The 15715-nt window shown below is 37.6% G+C and overlaps 2 protein-coding genes and 1 long non-coding RNA gene across 3 annotated transcripts in view; 2 read left to right on the top strand and 1 right to left on the bottom strand.

The window, feature by feature from the left end:
• The window catches only part of LOC126876382 (omega-amidase NIT2-A-like), a 398341-nt gene that overhangs the window by 274153 nt on the left and 108473 nt on the right, over positions 1-15715 (bottom strand). The gene's annotated exons all lie outside the window — the stretch shown is intronic.
• The window catches only part of LOC126876377 (venom serine protease Bi-VSP-like), a 126026-nt gene that overhangs the window by 101569 nt on the left and 8742 nt on the right, over positions 1-15715 (top strand). The window lies entirely within an intron of this gene.
• On the top strand, positions 11256-14805 carry LOC126876384 (uncharacterized). The gene is made up of 7 exons (XR_007694152.1): positions 11256-11438; positions 11822-13263; positions 13476-13571; positions 13648-13926; positions 14002-14270; positions 14354-14452; positions 14615-14805. It is a non-coding gene; the product is annotated as an uncharacterized LOC126876384 (long non-coding RNA).

Below are 15715 nucleotides of genomic sequence, written 5' to 3'. Positions count from 1 at the left end.
GTTCTCGACCATATTTCCGTTTTTATTGGCTTTGGTTATTAAAGTTGTCCTATTTTCCTTCCATGCGGTCGGAAAGTAGGAACTATAGCACAATATATTAAACAACTTAGCCAATATTACAGGCAGGTCGGGCATTAACAAATTTTCTTTCAACAGTCCGTCTAGCCTTGCCGCTGTTTTACAGCTCATTCTTTTTAGTTTCCCCCAATCTCTTCGATGGTAACGGGCATAAAATAGCTGTTCAAGGACAGTTCTGAAGCTCTCTCCAGTTCCGAACCCAGTTCCAAATTTGTGGGCCCAGTTCTTCCCCACAGAGCTTCATATAACTGTTTCACATCAACCGCATCTGGTGGCTTTCTGGTAGGTTCCAGATAAGCCAGATCATCATTGATTATGGCATCAGCCAACTTTCTGGGGCACTCATAAAAGATCTCCTGGCGACGTGCGTAGGAGTACCTTTTTGTTCTATTCCTATTATTCCTTTTTCCACCATCCTGTCTTTGGTTCTTTTCTTTCTCTAAGGGCTTGTTCTTTCTACTACTCTCATTTTTAAGAGCTCCATTTAAAATTGTTTGAATATATCGATCGACTTGATTAATTAATTCCGACTTGTCGTCTCTTCCCTTGTTCCAAATCTTTTTCAGCCGGGTATAAGCATCCCTTAAAACAGGGGGCACCTCGACTTGTCTTTCGATTTCTTCGGCGAGGCATTGCCTCCACTCGTGAACCGTTTCTTCGCTATTAACACTTCTTTCCTGGCGAGTAGACACCATGGATGGTTCACCGAGATCGCACCCGCCCTCTGTCGCAGAGGCTTCCTTCTGAAGATCCCCTTCAACATTACCAATCTTTAATGATTTCCTTTTGTTCCTAATTTGTTCAGCTGTTTTCGTCGTCAAAATTTTGCTGATTTCTATGTTGGGGAACTCATAATCTTTGTAAATTAAATTTAGCTCCTTCAGTGGAGCAACCTCCTCCACTTTCCAAACTCGACCACTTGCCACATTTGTTGGGGAGACCGTTCCCTTTCTTTTAATATTTCTAACGGCAGGGTGCGCGTGTCGCTCTGTTAGGGAAGTGATACATTTACACTGTACATGAGAGTGTGTGTGTAAGGGTCAGAGGGCGTCCAGGTCTTAGTTGAGACAAAAGACTGCCGTTAGAAGATTCTGGATAGTTGGTTGGCGACAAGCGTGCGTGCAAGACGTTCTTCAGAGTGTAATATAGACGTATAGCTGTTGTGTGTGAAATATAGTCAATTATTTGTATTTCCAAATCCTCGAATTTCCTTAACACGCTCATGGGTCGAAAGAGGGGTCTTTGGGATCCCAAGCTCCTGGGGTAAGCGTCACACTTGAATTGTCCCTCACGATGCTCCGTGGGGTCCCGAAACTTAGGAATGTGACACTGTGCACCACGGAGCTTAGGAAAGCTTTTGCTACATCTACCGCAGCCCCATTGAATGGTGGTCTCTACGCGATGTTCATTAAGGTGCATGTCCAGATCCTGTAATGTCATGAAAAGCAGGTGGATTTCCCTCTTTTCGCAGACCGGGCAGGCAACTTTATCCCCCATCAATGGAACTAAGATCTTATACAAATGTGTCCAGGGACATTGCCGGTTCGTCATCAATGGTCCCCTCCAAAGCGGATAAATCCGCCACAGCGCTTCCAGGACCGAGAGACGCTGCGTCCGAGGCATTACTATTATTCGAATCCAATTTGTTTCACAATATTTGTTTGCTATCATTAAATTTATCCATCCGTATCCAAATCGTAACCATAACAAGTCTGTCATCATTTGTCTAACCCGGGAACGAGTTCCCCTTTTTAAATAAATTTGCATTCAAGATTTATATCCAATTCGCGGTTTAATCAACCATTAATAGGCAAGCCGACATTCAATGGGTTGTCTTCCGCTCGTGCTTCGTCGCACTCCGTTTAGCCATGCCAGCTGCATCTGGGGAACTATTCCCCACGCTGATGCGACTTAGCATGTTACCGGCGGTACCACTGGGAAGTAGGAGTGCGACTTGGGCACTCCTACCCAAGATCAAGGTCTCGCCTTCCCCCGAGTAACTATGACACTCTTATTACCCACGGCACGCCGTTTCTCGGCGGCATGCCGTGGCATCCATCGCAACGCGTGACAAGTTTCTTCATTCCGTCAGCGAAAAATTTTACTGGATGCTTCTAGTAAACTTTTGATAAACAACTTAACTGCTCTCTTAACTTCATTTTCACACTTGACGTGAGTTCCCCATCTCGTTATTTTCCATTTATAATTTGTATAAAATGAAACTAAATTGTCAGCGCGATATGTGTATTATCGTCTGCTTATACTTTAACTCGCCCCTCCCCCCCGCCCCGCCCCGCGGCCACGTCTGCACGCTGCTTGTGTTACATAAAATTAAGAGTTAGGTTTTAAATACAAGAAGGTTGAGCCGTAACTCCACTTTATGTTTCTTTATTAAATAACACAAGTACAGTTTACGCGACTGATCGGAGAGATGTTGACTGATGAGAGTTTGTAGCTTCAGTGTCGAGGTTTTCTCGTATTATTACGGAGGAAAGCTCGGTGTAGGTGTGTCCCTTTGAACTAACAACGCGGATTCGTTGTTCAAACTTTTCGTTAGGAAACGTGATGGTAACGATCTGCGATGTCAATTAGTTATAGCCCACGTTAATAAATGAAGATAGGAGGAGGAAGCCTCCTACCAACGTAGCTCGTAGGTGACATTGTTTATGGGAAAATCCAGCATTACCGTTAGCCAAATACTCGATTTTCCCATTAGGTAACTCTACCTGCTTTCTCCCTAATTTGTAAGAACGTACAATAAACCTAAGGACTGTTCAAGGGCCATCCATAAATTGATAAAACTTACAGTAACAATAAACTAAAAGTTTAAGTTTACGGTGAGTCTTTGAGGTTATTGAGAATACGCGGTGAGGGCCTGCACACATCTGGCCTCTAATGTCGCCTCAACGATAGTTACGAACGAAGTTACAAACGAAATTGAAATGGAACCAATACAAAACAATGAAGAGAATAAAACCAATAATGAACTAACCCACCAGGATAAAAGCTGGAAGATGGCAAGTTACAACGAAAACCGAAAAATAACTGTTGAAATGGTCACCACTTCTAAGAAAACTCTACATCTGGTCTTTTTAGTTTTCTCAAGCACTGAAGCCATCGACAGCATGTAAACAAAAGACTGCGACGAAGACAGACCATAAACAGTAGACAGGCGACGTTAGCTTCGGGGTTTTCAGTTATTGGGTAAGCGTGCGGATCTGGACCAGCACAAATTGTATTCTTACTTATAATTACACTTGTATTTAAATATATTTTCTACCTTACAATTTATCCACGAGTTTCTCTATTTACACATCGAATAACCTCAACGATAACACCAAACACAAACGTTAGGAAAGCTATAGAAGCAGGAAAACAATAATGGCTACAAGAAATTACACTCCGAAACTCCTTCAGCGCACTGCCAGAAGAGAAAGAAACAGACCCGGCCGGAAAACCAATAACCCACATCGCCAAACCACCACCAATTTACATGGAAGCCCAAATAATAGACGCCCTCATTGAACTACTTAACTACGCGGCAGGCAAAGAAAATTACAGTATAAAACAATTAAAACAAGATTCGGTAAAAGTACAAGAAAAAGGCATTAAAAGCGAAAAACGCCGGGTATCACACTTACCAGCTCAAAACTTATAAAAGTTACAAAGCAGTAACCACAGGATTACATCCAAAAACAAATACAATAACATATGCGAGGAACTAGCTAAAATCGGACATCAGGTAAGAGCAATAAATAACATAACCAGATATGATACTAAACAATCATTACCGCTATTCCTAATAGAACTCGAACCTAAAAATAATAACAGAGAAATTTTTGAAATTAAAAAGGTTCTAAACGCAATAGTAACAGTGGAGCCACCTGGACATAAGAAAGACATACCGCAATGCATACGGTGTGAGCAATATAGACACACAAAAAATTACTGCAACAGAATCCCGGCGTGTGTTAAATGCGCAGAAAAGCACCTAACATGTCCATACATAGGAAAAATAAATGAAGTAAAATGCTACAACTGCAATGGAAATGTAGCTACCCAGCTAGCTACAAAGGCTGTGTAGTCAGAAAACAACTGCAACGTAAACTGTTTCCGCCGATTCGAAACAGGATACGCAATAACTAACTGAGACAACACCAAATCTACAGCACGTAATGAACCCTTGCCACCCTTGGACAACCAAAATCAGAACAATAACAGCAACGACACTACACAAATCAGGGAACTGCTCAAACAATCCATTAAAAACATCGAATGCTAACAAAAATGATAAGCGAACAAAACGCAGTTTTCAGATAGCAAACGCAACAAATCACAGTCATGTTACAACTTCTTACAAACATGCTAAGCAAAAAATAAAAACGGACACGCTGAAAATAGCAGCCTGGAACTCAAACGGACTACAACATCGGGCCCTAGAAACTAAAACATTCCTGTACAACAGCAATATAGACATATTACTTGTTTCAGAAGCACACTTCACTCCAAATAGCTACATGAAAATACCATACTACACCATATATGATACCAAATACCCTTCAGGAAAAGCACACGGAGGGACCATCTCTAGCGATATGGTTGGAGCACTTACTAACAGGAGTATAAGCCTCCTTGATACTATTCAAGTTCTATATTAAACTTTTCCCCTATTTTTATAGAAATAATATTAATTAATTAATATTATTAATATCATAATTAAAATTAATATTAGAAATAATAATATTTTATAGAAATAATAGCGCGTATACACTTAAAATGGACATACTATATACGTTATGACTTATAACTGTTTAGTGTAATAATAACTGCATCTACGTATAAACTCTATCTCAGAAAACATGACATTTCAAAAACGATATTAAATTGAAGTTAAGTTTCGATTGCGACGAACCAAGAGTCTAATCCTGCTGCCCATATGTTTCACCGAGGGTCAAAAGCTAATGTGAAATAATGTTTAATAGCAATTTAATGTACCGCATAGTTACTAAAGTCGATGATGCGTGTGATTTCGATACCCAATTTTGTATGCATTTCTCGTAGCGAATCTGTTGACCAACTGAACCCGTCTAACCTTTCTTACTTCCCTTTGCACACTTCACAAGTTGGGGAAAAATTAGTATTGGCGAATAGGAGGAAGTCGTGGCGTTCGTGAGACTTTCATTTAAAGAATTTCTGCTTCGCGTTGGTCCTAAGTTCTCCATAGTCTAAATCGAGCGTACGCTCTCTAAATAAATATGAATTAAAATATGTTTCGCGAACATAACACCTCCTCTTTTAGATATCGTTTGTTAGTATGCTTTCACACTCGTAGATTTAACACGTAGCAAGAAAATATTGAAGTGAACTATTCCTCCGTAGTATATATGTAGGACTATAGTAGTGTATATGTAGGACTTATCGTTTACGCGCTTCATTTGATTTCCTGATTCTCTTAAGCGTGATATTTGACATCAGTTACTGATGTTTTTATAGGTTGAATGGGTGAACAGCAGGCTATTCTTCCATTTGCACGATGGTTTCCTCTTAGTTGAATTGAATTTTGTGTTGTCGATCTTGAACTAAGACTCAGCATCTGTTGTCCTGAAAACGTGTGTTTTGCTGTTCTTTTTGGTTGTTTATGTCTGAGTCACGTACGAATTTTCGCGTTGACCATTTTACCAATACGACTCGGTACTCGGTCATCAGTATCTCATACATATTATCTATTTTTTTCACGAGGAAGGGAAAATGCTATTACGCATACCCAGTGACCCGTTTTACACGGTTGTAGGAGATGATTGGTAGTGTGTTGTAAATGACGAGATATCTTGATATTGAAAACCGTTGTGGCGGCACTTGACAGTAAACTTCCCAACAGTTTACGTCGCGTGACGCACGACACAAAGACCCTATACCTGCGGACAAGATGATTGCCAGATGTCGATACATTCGTACCAAATATTTCCAGCTAGCCTAAGGACCGCTATAAATCTTAGGATTTATTTTAGCTAAGGTCCTCCAAAGAGACAAACAATCTTTGTTTATCAGTCTCGAAGTCGACCACCTACCACGGGGACACACGAGAAATCTGCTATCTCTTACGTACGATGCTTCCCGCTAGCAACACCCTCTCAAGGACAGCTAGCATCCTTTTCCAACGACCAACACGAATTAGCCAATAAACACTAACGTACATTTCCCTCACTTTCCGAACCAAAGCTTTTCTCAACGAATCCGATGCCTTCGCATCCTTAGACACATCCCAACGCAGCCTTCCTCCGCAGCAGCATCGCGACAAAAAGTCAATCTATTACCGCGAGTCAACATATCACGATCGTTATACTTACACGGTTCGAGTCGAATAATTATCTAAGCTCTCGACATCTCGTGCAATCATTGTCCGCACTCGCAGCGCATCTCGAATCGTAGCTATCCAAGCTCTATCTCATAACCGCGCATTCGCGATCCGAATATAATCGCGAATCCTGCGTCAAGTGTACTCATTGACATTAGAGTGAATAAACATTTATCGTTCAATAAATCTGAGTTTTCCTTCCGACCCTATCACGACATATCACCTCACCGTCAAATATATTTTAAAATAATAGATACAGAGAATGTTCGCTAAGACGCCCGGTACTAACTGATTCGCTAAAACTATGTATCGATCGTTATTAAGGTCGCTCGAGACTGGGACTGGAAAACTGGCCACGTTACGATCGCGTTCATTTATTTATACTGGTCGGGGGTATACCGAAAAATTTAAATTCGTATTTATTTGACGCTTGCCCGTAGCGACGACATTGTTTTTTCCCGGAGTTTACTTATTATTACAGTATGTATGTTCTAACGACGTTGATACTCCGAGGCAAGACAACATGATTCAAATTGTCCTCTAGCTCATGTGCCGCTACATATTTATATACAATTGAGTATACAAACTTGAAGCTTTGTGGAAATATAACTTTTCTTAATTTTGAAAAGTATGCAAAAATCAAGCCTCAAATGTTTATTAGTTCTCGTAAAATTTATCTAGCAAATAAAACGTTTCTGTGTCTTTATCATTTTCTAAACTCCAGAATGAAGCTACATCGTATCACAAAAATAAGATTCTATCAATTAAGAAATCACTTTTAGTGCACTATTTCGAATACAAATAGATGTGAGAATTCGAAAAGAAAATGAACTTCCCGGCCATTGGTCATAAAAGAAGTTTTCTGGCGCGTAGGATACCGTCTGGTGTCATCAAATATCGAGCCTGCTTCCGGTAAATACCGTATATGGATACCGTAGTATTGGTTGTGTGGATCGTCCTCCACGGAGATTTTCAAATCTCCTCTGATGTTCGTCTGAATCTGAAGTGGATTTTTTTCTGGTAGCTGCATAAGTTTTGTTTTGATATATGAATAAATGATATATAGTTAATGATATATGAATAAATAAATAATAGTCAATAAATAAATAACAATAATAATTTAACATTTAAAATAAATAATAAAAAATAAGTAAATAAATAATAATATTTTGCTCATCCATCTAAAAATACGTTGGCACATCTCTGTAGAGCTTCTTAAAACATTCATAACAATCGTGTTCATTTCACCTTTCGTGACGCCATGTTCCCTTAAAATTTCGATGGTTTTTGGCGTTATGGCCAAGACCACGGGTGAAATCTCGCCATCATCCACACTGTATTTTGCCATTAAGTGGTTCAGGCATGGAATGTATGTGTCGACCTTCTCCTTCTCCGCTTTAGGGAAGCAATCTCAACGAGAATCCGTTCCTCGTTTTCGAAGTGCGGTTTATACAGATTACCTCCTACTTTTATCGTAGGCTCCACAAATGCTTCATTGTTCTTACTTAATTTATTCGCGAGGTGAGACTTCACCACATCGTATCTTCTTATTCTTAGACTTTTGGTGTATTGGCACAACCCTAAGATGTGTCCTAGGGTTTCTGGTTGGGCGCGACAGCTCGTGCAAGCTACGTATATTATTTTGTCGGCCCGTGCCAATGCAGTCTTTGTACCAAAGGTGTTCGTCCTTAGTCTCAGTGCCTCTATAAACCTTGATGGCTTGACCAAATTATACTTCTTCAACCACACGTTGCCGATCTTTTCTCTTGAAAAGTCTTTGACTCCTTGGCCCTGACTCCTCAGTTCGGACCACTGTTTTACGTGTTCTCTCTTTAGCCTCTTTCTCGCTTTCTCAATGTCCTCAGAAATGGCCGGCCAATTAATCTTTAGGGAGTTCGCTATTTTCTTTAATTTTTTTCTTCCTCGTCGCTTATCAAGCGAGATGCCACTGAATCCAGTGAGTTCTTTCGCACTGTTTAGGATACCGAGTTTCACAATGTGTTCAAACCTCGGTAACCCTAATCCTCTGCATGCTTTCGGAGCATAGAAGAAACCAGTGACTGTCGAAGGCACCAGATGTATGGCCTTAATTTCTTGCCTGACTTCGCTTTTCAATATTCTCAAGACACCGTCGCTTGGTGGATTATTCAATAGATTATAAATCTAGCGAGTGAAGATGTAATTCACAATTAATTCTATTTTCTGGCATGGCTTAAGAGAAAGCTTTCTGACTCTTCTCACCACGCTCAGAATTTCCGGACTATTATGTCACAGTCGATACCCTTCCAAGGCCCCATTTTGGCACCTAAATATCTAAAGGCTTGCTCCGGGTCAATAGTTGATATCTGAGCTTTTTCTAATTTTATTTTAGGGTCTCTGACGAACCACGTGCCCTTTTCAGCGACTACCTGGAACTCTTGACTTTTTTCTCTCGAGATAGACATTCCCAGGCTCTTCGGGTATTTGTGGAGCGTATCCACCTGAGGCCACACACCACGGGCAATATGGCAACCAGATGTCTTCGGATACTCGCAGAGTATCCTCCATAGTTTCAAGTACCTTCCATAAATCGCATAGGTTTCCTAGAAAAGGTCCTTCAAACCAAACAAACATCTGTTTCCGAAGAATTTCCAAAGACTATTGTCTACCACGGCTTAACTAGGGAAAGTTAGTTTTTCTCACGTACGCTGCAACCTTCCTCCCACTAACCACTTTCTCTCGAGGGCGGTTAAGACCCTTCGTTTAACCAATTAACAACGAAGCCTATTCCCTCACTCTCTTAACTAACATCAGCACCAACAAATCCGATGGTCCCGTGCGCTAGACACACCCATCCTTAGCTTTCCTCCGATACAGCATCGTCTCCCAAGACAGTACTGATTTTACATCCTTCGAACGGTCAACATCCTTCCACCGGGTAGGACACACCCGCAGATCAGTCACTCACTCATCTCGTACATACGCACCAGCGTAACTGCCTTCGTTATAAGTTGTTGGAATAAACGGTGAAATATAACTTACTCTACTGTGTCATATGCATTTAACCACCTCTGTTATCTTAACCGAAACAGGGGAACGACTACTTCGCGGCGTCGATTCACCGAATCGTAGCGAGAATTTACGCCTCTCGCTGACGCGTTTTCCTCGCGATCGCGTCTCTCCGCGAACGGTCGAAACAAAATGATTCACTAAAAACTGTCCTGAATTCCTAAGAATTTATTTACCGCAAAACTGACAAAGTGTTTATTTAAAACATGAGGTTGAAGGTAGTCCTTTTCTTTCATTTCATTCATTTTCATTTTCTTTCTTAAGTATGGCTAACACAATATCTAATCAATTAAAATTTTATATTTTCACGTGAAAAGTTTCTTTAGATAATTATTATCAACATGATGACTAACTCTTACGGATTAATACGTGTCTGTAGGGCAATCCGGTGGACTTGATCGGCTTTTTACTTCGAAAGTTGAGTAATCGGTGTCGCTTTCTTACGCATCTTTGAACTGTATAAATGTTTTAAAATTGTTTGATCCAGAATGTACCACACCGGACAATCAAGAAGGCAGGTGCCTTGACTACAGAAAATGTAAACCTCTGCAAGAAATATGGCAGATACAGTACCGTACAGCCACCGATTTTTATAGACGATCAGTGTGCAGATACCAGGTCAATGTTACGATCGTTTGCTGTCCGAACGATCCAAACAAAGAGAAGAGAGAAATTTTAATAAAAACTGTGTATAAGTATAAGGCTTTGCGACCACCATACTGTGGTTTTAGCAACGTCTCTCATACCAGGGTGGTCGATGGTAAACCAGCTGAACTTGGTACGTTTTATGTCTTTCTTTCCGATTAATAATAAGCCATTTACTGCAAAGCATGAACTTTAAAGGCATTAAACAGCACATCAATGTACATTTCAATTAGACTAAATAATAATGCTATGATTTTATCGGTAGTAACTTTACTTATTAACTTGAATTATTTCTTTCTTTTACTTCATGTTAGGAAGAGTATCTTTTTGCTTGAAATAAAAAATTGATATAGGAGTAATAATATGGATAGAGATCAAAAACTGTTAGGGCAGAAATTACACGTTTGAACTTTATAGTTCAGTATAGTTCAAATAGAAATTATATAGAATTATTTAATAATTTGTATTCCACTGGAATAAAAATTTAATTTCTGTCTTTATCAAATCTCTATTTCAGAGTATTTGTACGTATGTACTTATCGTCTGCTGTATGATCGAATATCGAATAGGTAATAATCGTTGTTACTCGTTATGTGAGAAAAAATTATGTATATTCACAACTATGACTATTGCATTTTAGGCGCTTGGCCATGGATCGCTGCATTAGGTTTTCGTAATCCCCGAAACCCAGACAAACCACTATGGAAGTGCGGAGGTTCCCTGATATCGGCTAGGCATGTTTTGACCGCAGCACATTGTGCACATATGGATGGAATAGAAAACATACACAATCATAATATTGCCATTCTTAGATAGGTGGAGGAGGTGCCATTTTCGAGTAAGTCCTCAAATATATATATATATATGCTATTGAGTATTACTGAAGTATCATATCCTGAAATTTCTTACTGTACACATATATTGTGTCATAAAGCGTGTACAATTCTTTCTCATACTTTTGGTCATTCGTTTCCTGCATTTTCATTTATTTTTTTATTTTTCAGGGTACGTATATCCCATTTGTACGAAAGAGCAACTTCGTCGGCTATAACCCCCTTGTTGCTGGATGGGGAGCGTTAAGATATAGCAAGTGATATCAATTTTATAATAAAATTAAACAGTTCCAGTCTTAAATATCTTTCTCATTTTCTTCGTAGGACGACCACGACCTAATGCATTAATGGAAGTACAAATGCCAGTGATTAAGAACGCCGAATGCAAAATAGCTTATTCCAAATTTCCTAATGCACCTGATATCACTGATGGTATAATATGCGCCGAACATGCTCAGGGTGGAGAGGATTCTTGTACGGTAATTAAGTTACAGAGTTACTACAAACTATACGGTATCTGAAGACACGTCAATTCGAATTAACATCAAATCGACGTCTTAAACATTAAAAATAATAGATAAACACAATTTAATAGTTTTGCCCACTTCTCACACCTCGTTATGGTATTTAATCTAATTTCCTTCTAATCTTAGTTTTGCTCAAAATACATATAACATGTACGTTATAAATTGGAGTATTTCAATACACAAATCAATAGAAGATTATTACTGTATATAAGTATAATTTCAATGCAATTCGATCGATATATTTCAGTATCTTTGATTAAAAATTTAACGATCCTTTCAGGCTGACCGTGGCGGACCACTGCTGATACAACATGAATTAACCTCGTATTTAATAGGTATTGTGTCTTATGCTTATAAGTGTGGCACAGCTGGGTATCCCAGCGTTTACACTAGGGTCACATCGTACCTTGACTTCATTCTCCAAGCGATGCAATAATATGATATTACTGTTCCATAAATATCATTGTGTAAAAAACGTAAAGTTGGATTTTCTTATTGTGGAGATAAGAAACAGCTCAAATTTACATTGTTTTGTACGTTACAAATTATAGGCTTAAAATGTACGAAATGTAACTTTGAAACGACACTAATTTTTTACGCACGATAAACCTCCACGATTTAGGTATGTAAAGATGATAAACGTATATTAATTCTATTAATTTGGTAATAATAAACCAACTTTCTGAGAAGTTCTGTAAATTTCGTTTCTGTTGTATCAAGAGAATAATGGAATATTCCACTTAGATCGTATACTTCTTGTATGTACGTACAAAATTTTCCGGCTAATCTAAAACACTTCATAAGATAGAGAGCTTCTGGAAATTCGGACACAGAGAGTGCATAAAATACAAGATAAGTCTCGTGTCTTTCAAAATTATTTTTTATTCGCTAAAAACGTCCTGTGTACTCATGCAATCACATGCAACCTCGAAACTTCACTTATTTTTTATCACTTTCCAATTCAATACACAGTTTCTGCATTTTTGACTATATGTAAGAGAAATTTCCATTCAGCCAAAGGTGTACTTACAGATTATAGATTCCTATACGACTCTCAGTAAAAATTTATCCGCACTCCAGATATATAAAACTTCTGTCGACCGTATTGATCCATCTGCACTCTTCGTATGACGTCAATATCTGTTCAGTGCTGCTGCGCAGGTTTCTTTGTGTTACGTCAATTCGTTTGTGACCGTTGCGCGAGTAATGGCGCTTTGCAATGGTGATTTGCAGGAAAACAGTGCAGGATGCTGTGATTCGTTTCTTGTGGTCGGAGGTTATGTTTGATGCCTATATTTATCAAAGATTTAATGCACATTATGGAGAAAGTGTTTTGTCACGAAGTGTGTTTGAATGGGCACAAAAGTTCAAAGAAGATCGCACAAGTGTTATGAAAAAACAGCTGGACGCCCGTCCACATCCACGATGACAACATTGAACGTGCTCATGAACTTATGCTCTATGGAATAGACGAGTGACACTGGATAATGTGGCAAATCATTTGCAAATCAGCCACGGCTCTGCTTATGCAATAGTGCACGACAGATTTGGATTTTAAAAAGTTTGTGCGAGATGGATGCCGAAAAAGCTGATGAAAAGGTGAAGACGACGATGCATTCGTGGTTCGCAGCTCAGCCCAAAACATTTTTTAATGAGAAAATATAAAGGTCCTTCGGCAAATGGACAAAGTGTATACAGAAATCGAGTGATTATGTCAAAAAATGATGTATGTCTTTTTTGACAATTGCTTAAAATAAATTCTACACCGACAGAGCGGGTAACTTTTTACTCACCCTCGTAAGACACTTAAATTTCCAATCTCTTATGATGAATAAAAGAGCTTATACTATTAAATCTAATTGTATTTTGTTGCATGAGAGTACACGTGTATGTGATGTACATTACCTTTATATCCCCTTGAACGCTTCAATATTGCGCATATATACTATATTTTGTACAGCTTCTATAAAATTTCGTATGTTTGTTTAGGCTGTTAATCTAGAGGCTGGAGTACAAAGAAGTGGCACAATGATGTGGGCTGATGACATTTATAATTATCAAGGAATCACCCCTACATTCGCTCAGGTATATATCGTTGACTATAATGTATTTAACATATATGATTGTTAGAATATTAATAATTAATTTTTAATTCTATCAGAATTTTAATGAAACTGTCCCTTGGGAAGGAAGAACTGATACCTTGATATCACGGTTTGTACATCCTATATATACGACAAATTTTAGAACATTATATAACGAAGAACCAGATCGTCGTGGCCATGTGATGTGAATAAAAGGACTTGAATTTGATGATATTTTTATAATGTTAGATAACATAACTAAGTATCTTCACAGTAAGATAGGATGACATGGTTTACATGATCTTAATGTTGTTCACTCGAGTGATGATATTATAAGGAAAAGTGTAATATCACAGGTAGGATGATTCATAATTTAGAACTACTAACTCATGTATGTATTAAAAATTAAAGAAATATATTAAATTTTATAGGATATTTATGTTTAGTAACCAGTAATTCAGAGATTGGTATTCATGGTTACTATAACGAGGCTGTAGAAACGCACCCTTTCTTCTTTGCAAATGGTCCTGTATTTATGTCTAAGCCGAAACTGGAACCTCTGAATAATTTAGATTTATTCTTGTTATTTTCTAAAATACTTATCTACAGTATACCATAAGGAATGATACCGTATCGCACCTAATCAAGTGCCTTAAGAAACATCAACAGGATATCACAGTAATCCCTTATCGACTGATATGTAAGTAAAAGTTATCTGTCATTGTTATACACAATTATGTGTTAGTGTTATACACAGTTATTTATCATTTTCTATTAATTCAGTTGTAGCCACTACAATATCTATGACACTGGTAGTAATTATGAGAACAATAATGATGTGTTCTATAAGAGGAAATGATGATTAGGAACAAAAACTTACAGGTAAGTCAAAGTATATGTTATTTGCCATTTGAAAAGAAAGTTACTAACTTGGAATTTTTTGATAAATAATAATTGTGCAAAATATATTGGATTTCAAATTTGTCAAAAATTGAAATTTAAGAAGCATTGTAATAATATAACATTAATATTTTGATTTTTCAGGAGATATCATGCGGTGGATGGATAATATGTAAAAAATATTAAGCAGCATATGAATTTTCATATTGCGTAGAGATAACAAAATGAATTTTAAAAAATGTCGACACGGTAATAAGAAATAGCATCATGACAAAGAATATATAAAGACAGTTTCATTTTTTATAAATAAAAATTTGTTGTTCCAGATTTTGAAATACAGCGAAACGTTTAATTAGTATCTTAATATCTTTAAATAATTATTATTTTAGAATCAATTGTAATTGTATCATACGTACTTTTGAATTCGTGCAAGAACATATGTAATTTTGAAGTAGTTATTATTAGGAAACTGTTAGACGCGAACAGTATGCGAAAAGTTAGTATGCAGTGTAATAATTATCAATCAAAACACAAGAATTAAATTCTTGAGGAAAAAATTTCCGGAATTTCTTATTTACATGATTATAGAGAAATCCATAATAAAAAGGAGCTGCTTTCTAATACTTCGCTTCCTTGTAATGCCTACGTTAACAATAACGAGGTTCGACTTTTTGTTTTTAGAGGGATACTGGAAAATTTGAAAGTACAGTACCATTGGGAAGAAAATCACGATATTGAAAACGATATTTGCAAGTAAATTTCCAAAAAATCTGTTTTCAAATTTTCGCTTTCTATTTCACATTAAAAGAAAGGGAGGGCTGCCTTCTTTTTCTGCAAGACAAAACAAACATTCTGAATCTCGTATCAATGAATGATGTCAATAAGTTATTTTTCTTTTCAGATTGAACAATATTCCAGATTTATTCATAATTTCATACTACGCGAAGAATAGACTTTCATAGGTATATAAAGGAAATATTAAGTATAGGAAAACTCTTTTTCGTTGTAGGTGACATATGCTTCACGGTTGAACACATGTATTTTTGAACACATATAAATGAAGAAGTACTCTTATGGAGAAAAAGAATTGATACCTTCGATTGACATTAGATAATGTATATAAACTTATGAACAATCACTATCAGTTTGTATTTTAGGTGCACACGCAGATTTGTTGGAGTTCTTATAAAATGTACTTCCTGTACGAACGTTTTATTCTTCCAAATTTTACGATACTATGTCTCA

Source organism: Bombus huntii, unplaced genomic scaffold, assembly GCF_024542735.1.
Source record: "Bombus huntii isolate Logan2020A unplaced genomic scaffold, iyBomHunt1.1 ctg00000073.1, whole genome shotgun sequence".
Classification (NCBI taxonomy): domain Eukaryota; kingdom Metazoa; phylum Arthropoda; class Insecta; order Hymenoptera; family Apidae; genus Bombus; species Bombus huntii.
Note: the sequence above shows the minus strand (reverse complement) of the source record. Positions and strands in the feature narration are given on the sequence as shown.